This window comes from Mastomys coucha, unplaced genomic scaffold, assembly GCF_008632895.1.
Source record: "Mastomys coucha isolate ucsf_1 unplaced genomic scaffold, UCSF_Mcou_1 pScaffold3, whole genome shotgun sequence".
Taxonomy (NCBI): Eukaryota; Metazoa; Chordata; class Mammalia; order Rodentia; family Muridae; genus Mastomys; species Mastomys coucha.
This window is the reverse complement of record NW_022196909.1, coordinates 72,263,527-72,270,499: the sequence shown is the minus strand read 5'-3', so window position 1 is coordinate 72,270,499 and position 6,973 is coordinate 72,263,527. Positions and strand designations below refer to the sequence as shown.

General features: G+C 43.0%; 1 pseudogene across 1 annotated transcript; it reads right to left on the bottom strand.

The window, feature by feature from the left end:
• Positions 1-3,940: 3,940 nt before the first annotated feature.
• LOC116074776 lies at positions 3,941-4,894 on the bottom strand (annotated as a pseudogene). Its single transcript, XR_004112283.1, has one exon. The product of XR_004112283.1 is annotated as a 26S proteasome non-ATPase regulatory subunit 6 pseudogene (transcript).
• Between the last annotated feature and the right edge of the window lie 2,079 nt (positions 4,895-6,973).

Below are 6,973 nucleotides of genomic sequence, written 5' to 3'. Positions count from 1 at the left end.
GTAGGTGTATGACTAAGGCAGAGACCTCCTATTCTATAGTGGTGTGTGTGTGTGTGTGTGTGTGTGTGTGTATAGGTTGGTAGGTGTATGACTAAGACAGAGACCTCCTATTCTATAGTGGTGTGTGTGTGTGTGTGTGTGTGTGTGTGTGTGTGTAGGTTGGTAGGTGTATGACTAAGGCAGAGACCTCCTATTCTATAGTGGTGTGTGTGTGTGTGTAGGTTGGTAGGTGTATGACTAAGGCAGAGACCTCCTATTCTTCTATTGTGACTGACTTATTTCACTCAGCAACATATGCAGCATAGTTGTCTTCTGCACACTTTCCTCCCCATTTCCTCTTCCTCTATCTCCCCATTTCCTCTTCCTCTATCTCCCCCTCCTGCAGCTCCTCTATCTCCTCCTCCATCTCCTATCCCATCTCCTCCTCCATCTTCTTCCCCCATTTCCTTTTCCATCTCCTCCCCATCTCCTCCTCCATCTCCTCTCCATCTTCTGCTCCTCTATCTTCTCCTCCTCCTCCAGCTCCTCTATCTCTTCCTCCAGCTCCTCCTTCATCTCCTCCCCATCTCCTTCTCCTCTCACCCCATCTCCTCCTCCGTCTTCTCCCCTATCTTCTGCTCCTCCATCTCCTGCTCCATCTCCTCCTCTATATCCTCTGTTGCCTTCCACTCATCCTCAACCTTCTCTAGCATGTCCAGATTTACATGGTTCTGAAAATTCAAACTCAGATCCTTGTGTTTTACTCACTGAGCCATTGCACAAACCCATGTTATCTTTTATAAGGAAGACTTCTATTCTGACTGGAATATTTCCACCACAGCAATTGGAACAAAAATAATATATGAATCTATGTGATTTGAGTGTTTCCAAAAACTACAATTTTAAAATAGAGAAGAAAGAGTGCAAGACCTGGAGGATAGGGCAGAGAGTGATGAAATGCTGATACACGACAGCTGGATCCCTGAAGAACTCACTGCAGATGTGGTCACTTGCTCAAGACCGATCAACCAGCACCATCACAGACAGGGAGGAGCTGAGGAGCTCCACTCCTTCCCTGGCAGTTTTTTTTCAGTGATTTTCTGTACAGCACTACACACCCATGGGCAGCACTAATTGAGGCAAGTTCTCACTACGTAACTTTTAGAAATTGCAGTTAGCTCCAACCCTCACGCTTCCCAGCTCCCTTTCAAATATATAACCTCAGAGATATACATACATGAATGAACCAAGTAAAGAGGCATCTTCAGAGTGAGATGGAGTCCTCACTAGCTATACAATTACATATCTGATGGAGTATTAATATCCTAAATGCATAAAGAATTTTTAAAAAAGAGTCAAGAAAATAAATGCCCCAATTTGGAAATGGCCTATGGTTGAAAATGGCCTACATATCTGAACATAGAGTTCTCAAAAAGAAAAAGAAAAATGACTAAGAAATGGTTCAAAAATTAATCACCCCTAGCTTTAGGGACTGTAAATCAGAACAACAGAGAGACTTCATCTTACCTCTGTCAGAATGGCAAAGATCAAGAGAACAGACAGCCAACCCTGGAGGGGATGGAGGGAAAGGGTACCCTGTGCTAATGGCATTGCACACTGGTGCTACCACTCTATAATCAGTGTGCAGAATTCTCCAAAAGCTAAGAATGAATCTTACATATGACCCATTGAAGTTGAAATTTTTGGTTTTGTTGGAAAGTCAGTTGTGTCTGATGGTGTTCTGCTGGGGCAAACATGTGAAGGAATGTTTTCCTGAAGCAGACACCAGCAGACATGTGAAAGAATGTTTTCCTGAAGCAGACACAGGTGAAAGGCTATTTCACTACGGCAGATTCATGAAGGAATGTTTTGCTGAAGCAGACACCAGTGAAAGGATGCTTTGCTAAAGCAAGTGTGTGAAAGGATGAGTGATGAAGGATTATTCGCTAAAGACACACATGCATTGGTTCACCTTACATGTATTGCTGAGGCTCCATTTGTCATGACTCCATAGAGAGAAACACACCAAAAAATTCCTGGTAATATGCTGGTGGCTTCTTGCCACTTCTGTGGACTCAGGCCAATTGGCAGAGTGATGTCAGCTGATTCAGACTCATCTGGAGTTTTGCCAAGTAAGACACATGGTGAGGCAAGACCCATGGAGGACATGTGATGTTTGGAGGGAGTATAAATGGTACTCAACTTACTGAGACAGAGGCTTGCTTGTAGAGATAGCTTTACAATACTTCTTGACCTCATATTTTCACTGATCTTTGCTTAGTTGAAAGAGGTACAGCCAAGAACTTCTCTGGAATCCCTGGTGGCCCTGGCTCCTCCTGCTGGCTCATTCTTTTTTGGCTGAGGCCTGGCTGCTCCTACCAGGTCATGCCACCTCTGATGACCTGTGAACTGGACTGCTGGTGCCATGGGCCGGCCAGCCTGGGCCTCCCTCAACCCTTGGGGAAAACACAGTCCTAGTCAGGTCGACAAGGCGTTGGCAAAGAAATGACAAACAGACACAACACAAGAGAGTGCAGAATCCGAGTGTATTTGTACAAAGTAAAATCAAGCTTATATAGTATACAGAAACAGGGCAAATAACAGAAGTCACGTAGGCAGGTAGTGGTCACATCAAAGTCAGTAAGATCAAACAGCCAGGTGCAAAGCGGAGGAGCAGTGGTGTCCTTCTTGCTGGGCTATCTTGGCAGCCCCAAGATAAATTCTCAGGGTCTGTCTGAGGCAAGCAGTCCTTGAGAATATCCTTGGCTATAACATAATTAGTGACGGAAGCCCTACAACTTCTCTCTACTTAGTAAAGCAATTCTGCTTTATGTGGGACTGCTCTGATAATTAGTGCCTAACTGCTATCTCTAACTTTGGAGACACCCTGTCTGGTAAGACAGCTTCTTTGTAAAGATTCCAAGCTAATTACAGCTAGGAAATCAATTACGATTATTGAAACACTGTGGAGGCCAAGAAATAATGTTTAATCTCAGTTTTAGCTAATAACAAAATATTTCTTGGGGCACCTTATGCCTGAATAAAGCATGCAGATCTCTCCACAGACTTTAGCAGAGACCAATCTGGAACACATCTGAGCTAACAGATGTCAGTGAATGACCACCTCAGGAGGCTGACTCCTTTTGAAGCGTACACCTCAGGTCCGTGATCAGGTTTTAGGCCTGTCACACAGACACAACCAAAGTAGACGAGTGCTGCGTGACATGCTGGTATATCTGTGAAGTGTTTGTGAGTGGATCAAGCTGCCACTGCTAACTCATGTGGACTGAACCGCTGATTTCCTGACAAAGCAGATGGGATTTGCTCCAATGAAAAATTTCTGAACAGGTCCACTTCCCCCCATATCCTAATAGCCTTTATCTTCCACTACCTCTGGTGGGTAGTTGGCTAGAAGGAAGGTTAAAGCTTTTAAGAACCTGTGTCAAAAGTGGGTTTTGGAAAAATTAAGGTTACAACCCATCTATACCACTCCTTGTCATTTGCCCAAATGATTCATCATCCTACTCCACAGATACAAGCTCAGTCATGTACATTGCTCTATTCTCAACAGAAAAAAAGGAAACAACCTAAACATCCTTCAACAGATGAATGGATAAGGAAAATGTGGTACATATACACTATGACATAACTGTTCAGCTATAAAGAAACATGAAATCATGAACTTGGCAGATAATTGGATGAAAATAGAAGATATTATACTAAGTGAAGAAATCCAGAGTAAACATGGGAACCAGGAAAGTCTAGAAGGACCATGGCAGGAAAAATAGGAGCTGCAGAGGTGAAAAGCATTAGGACACTGCTGTGAAGGGGGGATTTGGAAATTGGTACATTTAACTACAGAGTGGGGAGGAAGCACAATACAGGGGGAGAGAGGGAAGGGGATAACTAAGAATGCTTTAAAAAGCCACAAGGAAGTGTAATGTTAGATGCTTTCTTTTTTTTTTTTTAAACAAATGACATATTTATTTGATGCCATTGAAGTAGGCACACAGTGAAGAAAGTTAGAAAAGCTTTCAAGTAACATATGTAAAGGAATACATTTTAAAATGGTTTTACATGTTAATTACTCTGGACAATTTCTGAACCCTGTTTAGCAGTAAGTCTCCTTTCTTGATGGTTTCTTGATACTGCCAGTTCTTGCTATCAGGTCTGTTGGTTTCTACTATTTCATTTACTTTATCAATTTTGCAGTGTAGTCTTCCAGCAGCAATAAACCTGGACAGTTCCTGGTCAATGAATTCCACACCCACACCAAATGCTTCTGCCATATAGCCAAGGGTTAATGACCTATATGATTCCAGCAGCTGGCTGTATGCATGAATTCTCATTTCTCTTACATAGTATCGGTAATGAGGCGCAAAAAGCCAATCCTTTTTCATTTCCTGTTCCACGATCGCTAACGACTGGAAGAAAACTGAATAACGGCATTCATAGAGAGAAAACAGATACTGCCGAACTGCTGGAAGACTGTGCAACACTTCAAGAATGTCTGCGCCTTTAATGACCTTTTCCCTGAGATCTGGTCTTTCTAAGGCAATCATACTGATGTAAACAGTGTAAGTCACAAATGTCTTGTAATCCATGAGCTCATAGGATGTAAATGTAGAAACAGTGTCGAGTAAGAGCTCTGCTGCCTGTTTGAAGTCACGGATAGCCACCCAATGCAAACCTTGGTACACTGTCAGCCTGGTTTGCCTGTCCCAGTCTCCACCTTCCTCTATTAGGCTTTTGGCCTTTTCTGTGTTTCGAGTGATGAGGTCATTATCCATATAAAAGAGTCCAATCCTTAGGAGATAGAATACAATATCCAGTCAGTGACCCAGGGCCACAGTCTTATCATATGTCTTGCGAAAGGCTGTCAAAGCTCCCTCCTTGTCACCTATTAGACAGAGGTACTCTGCTTTTGCCATCATTGCATGTTAAATGCTTTCTTACAACACATATACAATGTATAGATCTATGAGTATGTGCTTTAAATGGCATCATGTGACTTGGAGTGTTGGTGCCCCGCCCCAAGTGCCATAAATAATTTAACAAAATTCCCAGTGCCAGGCATTAGAAATATCTCTTCAAGTAGTTTTTCAGGGGACCCCAAGAGATTCCCCAACAGTTTAGGCCAATGCCAATGCCCTTAGCTATGTCCCAGAACGTGAAGGTAAAACTCCACTGCTGAGATATCACAACTTCAGACACAGGGCTGCAGACAGAACAGAGCTCGAAGCCTCCCTCCTGAGGAAAGCTTCATAGTGTCACAGGATGCTGTGCAAACCAAGAGACAAAAGCAATCAATAGACCTACTCTGCTGGATATTTTCCTGTCAACCTGACACAAGCTAGAGTCACTTGAGAGGAGTAAGCCTCAATTAAGAAAATGTCTCACCAGGCAGTGGTGGCACACGCCTTTAATCCCAGCACTTGGGAGGCAGAGACAGGTGGATTTCTGAGTTTGAGGCCAGCCTGGTCTACAGAATGAGTTCTAGGACAGCCAGGGCTACACAGAGGAACCCTGTCTCGAAAAAAAGAAAGAAAGAAAGAAAGAAAGAAAGAAAGAAAGAAAGAAAGAAAGAAAGAAAGAAAGAAAAGGAAGTGTCTCCATAAGATCAGCTGCAGGAAATACCGCCAGGAGAAGAGCTGGTCTCATAGGAGTGCAGCTGGCACACCTGCGAGCACAGGTAAGACCATCACTTCTGCTCAGAGGGACCCTCCTGGAACCCTCAGGTCACAGGAACCTAGGAGTGGCCTGGGACAGGAATCTTCTGGCTTCCTTCTGTGCCTGGAGCTGATCCTGTGCCACAGCTCTATATACACAAATACCGCCAGGAGAGAACTGGTCTCCCAGGAGTGCCAACACACCTCTGAGCACAGGTAAGACCACCACTTCTCTTCAAATTCCTGGCCCATCAGGGACCCTCCCAGAGCCATCAGGACACAGGAACCAAGGAACTGCTGAAGACAGGATCCTTCTGGTTTCTGTACCCCAGAGCTGACCCTGGACCACAGCACTCCATACCTAAATTCCTCCCAGAGAGAACTGGTCTCCCAGGAGTACTGACACACAGGCTTGCAGGAGGGACAAGCCACAGTCAGAGAAAGCAAGACCAACTAACACCAGAGATAACCAGATGGCAAGAGGCAAGGCCAAGAACATAAGCAACAGAAACCAAGGCTACTTGGCATCATCAGAACCCAGTTCTCCCACCACAGCGAGCCCTGGATACACCAACACACCAGAAAGGCAAGACTCTGATTTAAAATCACATCTCATGATGATCATAGAGGATTGTAAGAAGGACATAAATAACTCTCTTAAAGAAATACAGGTAAATATTTAGAAGCCCTTAAAGGAGAAACAAAAAATCTCTTAAAGAATTACAGGAAAACACAACCAAATAGGTGAAGGAACTGAATAAAACCAATGAGAATCTAAAAATGGAAATAGAAACAATAAAGAAATCACAAAAGGAGACAAATCTGGAGATTAAAAAAAACTAGGAATGAAATCAGGAGTCATAGATGCAAGCATCACCAACAGAATACAAGACATAGAAGAGAGAGTCTCAGGTGCAGAAGATAACATAGAAAACATTGACACAACAGTCAAAGAAAATGCAAAATGCAAAAAGTTCCTAACTCAAAACATCCAGGAAATGCAAGACACAATGAGAAGACCAAACCTAAGGATAATAGATATAGAAGAGAGTGAAAATTCCCAACTTAAATATCTTTAACAAAATTATAGAAGAAAACTTCCCTAACCTTAAAAAAGAGATACCCATAAACATACAAGAAGCCTACAAAATTCCAAATACATTGGACGAGAAAAGAAATTCCTCCCATCACTTAATAGTCAAAACATCAAATGCACAAAACAAAGAAAGAATGTTAAAATAAGTAAGGGGGAAAGGCCAAGTAACATATAAAGGCAGGCCTATCAGAATTACAACAGATTTCTCACCAGAGACTATGAAAGCTAG